The sequence below is a fragment of the Cyprinodon variegatus genome, unplaced genomic scaffold (genome assembly GCF_000732505.1).
Source record: "Cyprinodon variegatus isolate N-32 unplaced genomic scaffold, C_variegatus-1.0 Scaffold49, whole genome shotgun sequence".
NCBI lineage: Eukaryota > Metazoa > Chordata > Actinopteri > Cyprinodontiformes > Cyprinodontidae > Cyprinodon > Cyprinodon variegatus.
This window is the reverse complement of record NW_015150502.1, coordinates 416,361-427,567: the sequence shown is the minus strand read 5'-3', so window position 1 is coordinate 427,567 and position 11,207 is coordinate 416,361. Positions and strand designations below refer to the sequence as shown.

At 40.1% G+C, this 11,207-nt stretch overlaps 1 protein-coding gene across 1 annotated transcript in view; it reads left to right on the top strand.

Annotated features, from left to right (window-relative positions):
- The first annotated feature begins 2,159 nt into the window (after positions 1 to 2,159).
- The window catches only part of LOC107082272 (neuropeptide Y receptor type 2-like), a 105,047-nt gene continuing 95,999 nt past the window's right edge, over positions 2,160 to 11,207 (top strand). Inside the window, exon 1 of the mRNA XM_015370871.1 lies at positions 2,160 to 2,457. The gene's annotated coding sequence lies outside the window, so the exon portion shown is untranslated. The remainder of the gene's footprint in view (positions 2,458 to 11,207) is intronic.

The window sequence follows — 11,207 nt, the reverse complement described above, 5'->3', positions numbered from 1 at the left end:
CAATCCAACTCAAGCAATCTTTGGGCAAAAGGTGGTGCACATACTCGTCCATTGAAGGGAAACAACAATGCAAACGTTCACCTAAGGACAGTTTAAAATAACCAAGCAACATAACTGTAGGTGGAAGCTGGGGAGAACCCATTAATACATGGGGAGAACATACAAACGCCATGCAGAAAGAATCTGTGCTGGTATTCAAAACCAGGAGCTTCTGTCTGCAAGGCAGCACTGTTACAAATTGCTCCATCATGCAGCCTGGGGTGACCAGTATTTCATGCAAAACTTTTTTTGTATTTTGTCCCTTTTTCTTTCTTCACTATAAACAAAGTAATGCATCTTTACATTTATAGGGAGGTTCTGTAAATGAAATGATGCAAACAATCTATTTTAATTTTAGCCTGTGAAGCAACAAAGTATAAACAAACCTTTAATGGAGCAAATCCTTCTGCACGCCTATGTACCTCCATCCATCTTACACCCACACTATGAGCTGTAACTTTTAAATCAAATTAATATAGAAAGTAGGCTGTTGTTATCAGTTTAATAGTTTAGGATCAATACATAAAAAACAGTATAAATAGAAGACACAGCAGAAGTTTTGGTAACCTGTGAAATTTCATCTCTTGGCTAGTTTTTATGGAGCTCTTTGACCCTAATGAGCTAGTGCAGTTGAGAGTCTGTTCACATAACTCATTAGGAAAAGGCTGACTGATACAAAATTCAAAATTTATCAGTAATTTCACTCAAGAGAAATTAGCTCCTCACAGCTCAGATCATTAAAATAACAGATTTCCACTTATCAGGAAAATGTTGTTTGAGGACAGAGGGTCCATTTTAGGAAGTTTTAGATGTTATGTTTGCATTTTAAAGTACAAAAAAATGAAAGGATTTTAATGATAAAAGGGTATGCATTGAAGGGAAGTGATCTTTGTTGATCCATTTCTCTTTTCAAAACAGACCAGGCAGAATGGATGGAGAATATCTTGAAACATCTGTTTTTGATCCATTATTAATTGAATTTAGGTCTGGACTTTGACTGGGCCATTCTGACACGTGTATATGCTAGGGTGACCAACACTTTTCATACCTAAAAAAATGTCCGGGAGAATTTCAAAATCCTCCAGGATTTTGGTCGACTACAGTGCAGCAGAACCGAGCCGTCAGCACCGTAGTGAAGTCTGTTTGAAGTTGGATATTAAATAGTCAAGCTCCATGGAGTCAGCAGGATCTAGCAAACAGTTGAATCGACTGAAGGACTCCGATTTCGACCAGCGTCTCTCAGCTGCTCCCTCCTCCCACAAGCGGTGGTGCATTTAGGGACCGTCAACAAAATAAACCAAGCAGTCTTGAGAAACAAATATCAATAAATTCCTTATCTAATTACCAGCTAAGATGAAACTAATATAAAATAATGCAGATAGATAACATAAGTAAGGCACACTTGCTTTTATGCAATTTTAAGCTATTTTAAATTATAAGATATTTTTAAAGACAAAAGTTGGGACTTTTCTTCAATTGCTTCCAGGTCATGTGACCCACTCACTCATTCTTTGCGAAATTGTTTTACTGCATTAGCCTGAGGAGGCACACTCATTTTTATTTCATTTTAAGCCTTTGAATATTTTTGCCTTACCATGGTTCCCGGGAACTACCGAAAAAATCTGATTGACAGATGACCATTGATATATGATTGGCCGAATGTAGGTGTACAGGCTGACGTATAACTAACTGGCCTGCATAAGATAATGAAAAAAAAAAAATAAATAAAAAGTAAAGATTTTTATAAAGGATTATAAAGGATTTTTCTTAAAAGAGAAATTTTTAAAATTTTGCGACAGTATCGTCTGACAAAAAGTACAAATATATACATGTTTAAGCCAGAATGATTTAACATTTAAATATGACTTCCCTATGACTTTAAAGTACTTTCAGAAGTTTGTATTCTGAATGTGACCGGACTTTTCCTTTAACAACAAACTGTTTACAAAATCACACTTATCCCTCATCTTTATTCCACTCTTCATTTTGTAAACAGTTGCACTGCATTAGCGCTCCTCTCTCACTCTTCCCCGCACAGAATGAAATCCCTCCTCCTCCACCTCGGTTCTGACGCGCTGTGCGTAAAAGCGCTTCAGTCGCGTTTCTGTGTCCAGAGCTGACAGGAGCGAATCTGTGCCAGCAGCAGCAGCAGCAGCTGTGGAGGAGATGGTTTAAAGCGCCAACTTCAGCCAGTCTGTGGCTGCTTCCCCAGAGGAGTCTCTGCGCTCTGAGGTCCCCAGCGTGGACATGAAGGAGGAAACAAACAGTAAAACTCCGATTGAAGCGCTTCTTCATGATATGGACTGAGTGGGAGGCTCCAGCAGCGCGTGGATTTAAACTCAGCCCAGCTTTGGTCTCTGCTCTGATGTTCTGAATGGCAGCGGAGCGTGGCGTGGCTGTCCCCGGAGAGGAGCGGAGGTCAGTGTGTCGCGAATCACACCGCGGGCTTTAAATGTTCACACACATGCGGACACGCCGTCCCGGGAGGCGCAAACATACACAAACACACGCGCACGTGTCTCATATGGAGGGCAAGCGCACTTTCCAAGTATTCCAGAGGAGGCGCGTGCGCGGAGGAAACAACGCACGTGCGCATTCTGTAGTTAAAATAACCAATGAGTCATTATATTAAGGAAAACCTCCCGATCCAACACATTTTGATTTTAAACTTTTTGTATTTTATTTAGAATAAATGTCATATATAGTTTACATTATTAGTTTTATTACACCAAAATGGCTAAATCTCCAATATGTGATGGTTTTAAATTCGATTAAGATTTTTTTTATTGCATATTTGATTTGGAAACATTTAAAAAGTAATTTTTTTTTAAATTTTCTATCTAATTTGAAGATGTAATTTGAATAGACTGCAAACACATCTTTACTTTCTCTTAATTAAAGCATCCTGCGTTATAACAAGCAAATTCTTTTTAAAATAATCTCATTAAATAAAGGACATACAATTTTAGTCTAACTTTATCTAAAAATTGAATTTGATGAGAATGATGATGAGAAAGCTATAACCTAAACTAAAATGAATCATTGCAACTTTTAAACAATTCCTTTAAAGGAATGTAATTTCAGGAAAATATTCAATAATACAGTAATAATTTATACTGCATTATAAATAATACAGCACCTAGAAATATAATTTATATTGGTTTCATTGAAGAAAAACAGTGAATACTAAACAAAATAAAATCACAACAGCCATAAAATCTCATGAATTAATATGGAAAGCTCTAAATCAATTTCATTTTAAAATAATTAGCTCATTTTTTTTGTATGTTTTAATACAATTACTGCTTCATATTCACTTTGGGAATGGATGGGATGAAGTAGTGACAGGATAATTAGGTAAAAACTTCAAGCTTTAATGATTTCATTAAGGAAACTGTGGAGTAATTTGTCCCCATGGGAGTTCTCTGTGTTCATACAGTCGGGGGTTACTTTTAAAAGCTGCCGTCTGTGTTCCCTGCTGCCATTGAACTCTGAGTCCTGGGCAAACAATCAGCAGGCAGGAGATGCAGGGTTTCAACCAGAGCCGATTTGCTGTTAAATGAGAGAGAAACAACAGCCTGCGATCGCCTGAGATGTTTGCTGCTGCTTATCCGCTTCAGAGATAAGAAGAGGCTGCAGTTTAATTATTAAGCCATCACATCCAGCTGGAGCGTCCCCTCTCCTGCACGGTTCTGGTCCCCCCCCATCCCACACCCGCTTAGGATGATGTGGAGATACCAAGGTGCAGCATAATGTGGCTGTTCTCCAGCTTGGTCCTGCAATTCCTTATCTCAGGAACAATCACATAATAACAGGCGTAATGAGGCGATGCGTTTTCCTCCCAGCTGATAAAGTTACCCTTGGAGCAGAGGGTGAAGATATCAGCTGTCAGGGGTGAACTTTCTTCCTAGAAGGTGAACTCCTGGCTCAGAGAGGACGGGGGAATTTTCAGCTGGATTATTTCTGGGTTTGGTTTGTAATCCAGCTTTTTGGTCTGTAGGACCTAATCTGATTAGGAAATCAATCAAAGAATTCTAAGCAAATCTAAGGTAATCCAGATTGAAAAGCAGAATGAGCGCAGCTGTCTCCATCAGACAGGTGAGCGGTGCTGCTTTTTGCTTCGCCGTAGAAGCTCAAAAGCTTCATTGAAGGATTCTTTTTGTTTGCCGTTATGCAGAGCTTGTCAGGTCCAACATATTAAGTCCATTATTCTCTCCAATTTCTTCTTCATCCTGTTTAATACCGGCAACTTCTATGTGCAAACGGTGCAAAATATCCACCAGTAAATCTGAAGTAGTTCAGAGTAAAATATTGAGTTTGGAGTTTCTTCCAGCCTTTTGGAGTAAATTACATCCCCTGCACTTGAACTTGCAGTAATCTTGCATCTCCCTGTGAAAAATGTCTTTAATCCCACTAGCTGTGACCTCCTGGGGGCCCTGAGGGAGAACGGGAAATTTGCATTTATGGCTGCCTGAGGGTGCGGTAACAGGTTGCGTTATTTCCCCCGATACCCATGAGCCAACAAGGCCTTTGCTGAAGAAGGCATTTATCAAAAGTACATTACAGAGCAAGACTTTTAAATCATTTTCTTGATGAATTCCAATGCCAAGGACTGACTTTGGCTGGTCACAGCATCAGTATATGAATTCCGGGAAAGGTTCTATGTACCTCAGATATGTAGATATCAGATATGTTTTTGGTTTAATTATAGCAAAGGAGGTTGCAGATTTTGGGTCTGGAAGCTCCAAAACCTGCGACATATAAGTGAAGAAAACCTTCTAATTAACATTTAATAGAAAATACAGGGAAAATGCAGCTTTATCCTCAACTCTAATGTGGTTGAAAGGTGGGAATCGTATTCACAGTGCTAAAAAATAAACAAGTGGCTGTAGAAATAGGAATCCCCTACAGATAGAAATATGTTGATGTTTCAATGTGATTTAAGGTTGAAGGTTAAAGGTGGTAATTTTTAACATCAATGCCAGCAGCCTCACCAAAGCAGATTGTTTGGCTTTGCAGTGCAGTGCGCTTCTGAATTTTACATTGATGTATTTATCGTTATTGTATTCCAATCCTAGGTTGAGACTAATGTTGAAATAATTTTAATTTAGATAACTATAAAAAAAAAACCTGTAGCAAAAAACAATTTTCTAACTTTTTTTTTGTAAGTTTCTTTCACATTTTCAGTCCAAGATCTTAGAGAGAGTTTTTGGTGATCTGATATTTATATCTGACATTGGTCCGATATCGGCCAAAAAATTTGTATTAGAATATATGGCCCGCATCTAAAATGCTAGGATGCTGAAAGAAACACTGGCTTCTGTTTAAAATCCATGTTATCCATTAATGAATGGGTAAGTTCACCTTTACTGATACACCACACTACACAATAAGTAATTATTGTGTAGTGTATTTATCATTCATACTGATATTGTGTCAAGTTACTGTCGATAACACTATCGTGTTGGAAATCACATTTTTGATAAGCCTTCTGGACCATTTTGTGTCATGTTTTGGTAAATCCTACTCAATTGAAGTGGCTTCTTTTAGAGTCGTTAGTGATATTTTCATGTATTCCTGCTGGAAAATGTTCTGTCTTGCTTCCCAACAAGCAAAAATTGCTTGAAAAAACATTGAAAAAAATGACATGATTTACATCCAAACAATGTCTACATTTGTTGAAAAATGGATGGTGAAAAGCTGTACTTTTCATATTGTTGAAAAGAGTTGCAAACCCAGTCTTGGACTAAAGTGGGACAAGACTGACCAAACATGGCACAATTTTCAACAACTCTTTCTGGACTAAAGACTTTGACAGACCAACCAGATTTAACCTAAAAACCAGTGTCTGAATGACATCTGGTGTTTGGGGGTTATGTTGGACCTGACCTCAGCTTTCAAACTGTTGACCATCCAACCTTGTTCAGCAGGGTAAAATTTTGCGCTGATGTTTAAAATGGTGGTCTTATATTATATTAATCTGATCGATCAATCCTAGTAGGTGTATCGACTAACATATCTTATTCATGTCCTGTTCAATGTGGTATTCCTTATGGCCCTGTTCTGCTGATCTTGTTTCCCCTTCATTTGCTTGGTTCCTTACTTGCATCCTATAAAGATATTGTCTACTATGCAGATGATATTCAGTTGTTTATTTAATTCCTTCCATGTCAAGACTCAGAAATGCATATTTTACTCAAATGTTTGGGTTAAATTAAAAGCTGGATTATTGAAATTTGGCTTACATGAAATAAAAAGAAAATCTGAATGATAACGATAATGATAATTTTGCACCTTAAGGAATAACTGAAAAGATAAAATAGACCATAGTGGAACATAGGGTCTCTTGGCCTTTTGACTCAATCTTCNTGATGACGGCTGGCAGCTGAGTTTTGTCGCCACACTTCGCCTCACGGCAGCTACCGTTCTGTGTTTGGCTCCACCCATCACCCTGTTCTGATCTCCAGTCCGTTATTGCCTTGCACCGACTCATTTCCGGAGAGCCCTTCACCCTGCGGACCCTGTCACCAGTGCCTCACCACGTACGTGTGCTAGAAAAGGCCACCGGTGAAGTCTCGTCAAGTTGACTGTCCCAAAGGGACAGCAGCACATATTGCCACCAAAAGACTCCTTTTTTTTTTTCTCATCATATGTTGAAGGTCACTCTGTTTGGATGTTCACCATCTCACACACCAGCTGCACTGCTGTCAACAAAGGAATAAAACAAGGCAAGACAATCAATGGAAAAGAATAGATCTGAGGTTTTGTTCTCCTTTAGTTTTCTCTGAGTCTCTCTGAAGCTGCCAGCCCGTTAACATGGATGATGAAGAGGAGGAGGGCTGATCTTCCTCATCCTCTTTCCTCTGGCTGTCTCCTTTTTCTTCCCATTCCAGTGTCCTCCAACTGTCAACACCGAGTATTCACGTCACAGAACACAAATCGCAGTTTCCCTACAGGAGACGTTCCTTTTTCCACGTTGACACAGTGTCTTCAGGTCTGAGGGCATCGACTGACGGGCTTTCATCAAAACTACTACAGGATTACTGTCTGAGCTGTCGTCTGAGCAGATTTTAGGGGTGCTAGCTGAGGAGCTTAACACCAGGCCTCACCTCTCGTAAACAAACTTCGTATAGTGCATTTAACTGGATTTTACAAAATGTAAGCACAGTTTTAGAAAGATTGACAGTTATCTTTGGACTTCTTACGTTATTTTATTGACAGCTGCAAGTCTTTTGGGGATTTTTCTCGACCAACTTTGCAATCTAGAATCTGATATATTCCCAGTTTTTTTTGTTTAAAACAGCTCAACAGGGAAAATCATCAGGTTTTATAAAGCATCTTGACACTCAAAACTGGACTTGAAATTTGCCTATGCTGACTTCCATATAAAGGTTGTGATCTAGACAAGATGGGGCTACTCGGTGGCACAATGGGTAGCCTTGCAGCAAGAAGGTTCAGGGTTTTATTCCCGGCCTGGGGTCTTTCTGCATGGAGTTTGTATGTTCTCCCTGAGCAAGTGTGGGTTCTCTCTGGTTACTCCAGCTTCCTCCCACTGTCTAAAAACTGACTGTGAGGTTAATTGGGTTCTCTAAAGTTGTGAGTGTGTGCATGAATGGTTGTATGTCCCTGTGTTGCCCTGTGATCGACTGGCAACCTTTCCAGGGTGTACCTCAACTCTCTCGCCCGTAGACAGCTGGAGATAGGCACCCCTCGCAACCCCGCTTGTGATAAGCGTGATTGAAAGTGGATGGATGGATCCAGAAAAGGCAAACTTGACTTGTAAATGTGCCATACCTTATGCCACTTCTGAGCCATCCATAGAGGTAGGCCTTTTCTCAACAGAGAGGAAATTACAACACTGATGGTGACTGACGGAAATGAGGGCAGATTTCATCATCATTTCTCTATTTTTGTCACTTCATATGAAATTTAATGGTAGATTGGCATTATCAGATCTGAAGCCACAGTGTGAGACATGCCATTAAAGACCGTCTCACTATAATGTAATTGAAAAAAAAAACAGAGAAAAAGCATATGAAGTGTGTCTTTGTTTGGTTGAAAGGTGTGCTGCACCCCCAGATTATGAAGGTCTATTTGTTTCTTATTATTTACTCTCTATGTTTCCTGTTGGCTCTTACCAGGGCGAATTGATGTTAAACATAATCAATTAATTGACTTTTTGTCCAAAGCTGCTTTGAGATTGAAAATAATTATGTGATTTTATTCATAAATCTGAAATATCAGAGTAGCACAATACTCCAGGCCCTGGAGTCCAGGGACATCCTTCTTAATCTGATTAGGCCACATCAGTTTGCCGTACTTTTATTATGGATTCTTCCAATGTGAAACTCCTGNTCATTCTAATATGAAATGTCAATGCTCTTATTTTTCCATTATGAGCATCTTAAAACATTTTATTAATTTTAACTCAAAAAATTACTGAAAGATATTTGTTAGTGTTGTAATGTTTCTTCTCTAAACTCTCAGATTCCTTCTCCTGACATCACAATAAAGGCGGGAATCTCTATAGCAACCACTGAACGACTGCGTCTGCTTTAGTGGTAAAATGCCATCATGACATCTTTAAAATGTTCTTTAATATTCATATTTAAGTAAAACAAAGTAGATAAAATATAAACTCATAATCTGTCGAAGCTTTTTAAAAAATAATTTTAATCTCTTGTTTGGTAAAAAAAAATGGTAATAAATAGTGGAGAGCCTAAGAAATCCAGGTGTTTACCCCCCTGGAGTCTAACATGTGACAGGTCAGACAGTGACTGGTGACTGGCGTTGCCTCAGCTTGCAGGAACGTCGTCCTCCTTCTGAGGTGACGCCCTAGAGCAGCGAGCACATCTGTTCACAGGCTTACATAATCGGCAGAAAGCCTGCTGCTGTCCTGCTGCGCCGGGGTCTTGCTGCTTAGAATCCGCCTCCCCCTTCTGTTAGGGCTGAGTTGACAGATACCGACCCACACATCTGTATCCAAAAGGCCGGGAAGCAGAGGAGAAGCTGTACTGTTTGTTTCATCTAATGTTCTGTTCTTACTGTGTGTGATGACTGAATGAGGAATACAGATGTCAGGAATACAGATGTCAGGCAGTTAAAATCACAGAATAATGTGAGATTTGAGATGTTTATCCCCCCCAACACCCACACACAGACACAAACAGAGCGAAAGTGATATGATGACGGCTGGCAGCTGAGTTTTGTCGCCACACTTCGCCTCACGGCAGCTACCGTTCTGTGTTTGGCTCCACCCATCACCCTGTTCTGATCTCCAGTCCGTTATTGCCTTGCACCGACTCATTTCCGGAGAGCCCTTCACCCTGCGGACCCTGTCACCAGTGCCTCACCACGTACGTGTGCTAGAAAAGGCCACCGGTGAAGTCTCGTCAAGTTGACTGTCCCAAAGGGACAGCAGCACATATTGCCACCAAAAGACTCCTTTTTTTTTTTCTCATCATATGTTGAAGGTCACTCTGTTTGGATGTTCACCATCTCACACACCAGCTGCACTGCTGTCAACAAAGGAATAAAACAAGGCAAGACAATCAATGGAAAAGAATAGATCTGAGGTTTTGTTCTCCTTTAGTTTTCTCTGAGTCTCTCTGAAGCTGCCAGCCCGTTAACATGGATGATGAAGAGGAGGAGGGCTGATCTTCCTCATCCTCTTTCCTCTGGCTGTCTCCTTTTTCTTCCCATTCCAGTGTCCTCCAACTGTCAACACCGAGTATTCACGTCACAGAACACAAATCGCAGTTTCCCTACAGGAGACGTTCCTTTTTCCACGTTGACACAGTGTCTTCAGGTCTGAGGGCATCGACTGACGGGCTTTCATCAAAACTACTACAGGATTACTGTCTGAGCTGTCGTCTGAGCAGATTTTAGGGGTGCTAGCTGAGGAGCTTAACACCAGGCCTCACCTCTCGTAAACAAACTTCGTATAGTGCATTTAACTGGATTTTACAAAATGTAAGCACAGTTTTAGAAAGATTGACAGTTATCTTTGGACTTCTTACGTTATTTTATTGACAGCTGCAAGTCTTTTGGGGATTTTTCTCGACCAACTTTGCAATCTAGAATCTGATATATTCCCAGTTTTTTTTGTTTAAAACAGCTCAACAGGGAAAATCATCAGGTTTTATAAAGCATCTTGACACTCAAAACTGGACTTGAAATTTGCCTATGCTGACTTCCATATAAAGGTTGTGATCTAGACAAGATGGGGCTACTCGGTGGCACAATGGGTAGCCTTGCAGCAAGAAGGTTCAGGGTTTTATTCCCGGCCTGGGGTCTTTCTGCATGGAGTTTGTATGTTCTCCCTGAGCAAGTGTGGGTTCTCTCTGGTTACTCCAGCTTCCTCCCACTGTCTAAAAACTGACTGTGAGGTTAATTGGGTTCTCTAAAGTTGTGAGTGTGTGCATGAATGGTTGTATGTCCCTGTGTTGCCCTGTGATCGACTGGCAACCTTTCCAGGGTGTACCTCAACTCTCTCGCCCGTAGACAGCTGGAGATAGGCACCCCTCGCAACCCCGCTTGTGATAAGCGTGATTGAAAGTGGATGGATGGATCCAGAAAAGGCAAACTTGACTTGTAAATGTGCCATACCTTATGCCACTTCTGAGCCATCCATAGAGGTAGGCCTTTTCTCAACAGAGAGGAAATTACAACACTGATGGTGACTGACGGAAATGAGGGCAGATTTCATCATCATTTCTCTATTTTTGTCACTTCATATGAAATTTAATGGTAGATTGGCATTATCAGATCTGAAGCCACAGTGTGAGACATGCCATTAAAGACCGTCTCACTATAATGTAATTGAAAAAAAAAACAGAGAAAAAGCATATGAAGTGTGTCTTTGTTTGGTTGAAAGGTGTGCTGCACCCCCAGATTATGAAGGTCTATTTGTTTCTTATTATTTACTCTCTATGTTTCCTGTTGGCTCTTACCAGGGCGAATTGATGTTAAACATAATCAATTAATTGACTTTTTGTCCAAAGCTGCTTTGAGATTGAAAATAATTATGTGATTTTATTCATAAATCTGAAATATCAGAGTAGCACAATACTCCAGGCCCTGGAGTCCAGGGACATCCTTCTTAATCTGATTAGGCCACATCAGTTTGCCGTACTTTTATTATGGATTCTTCCAATGTGAAACTCCTG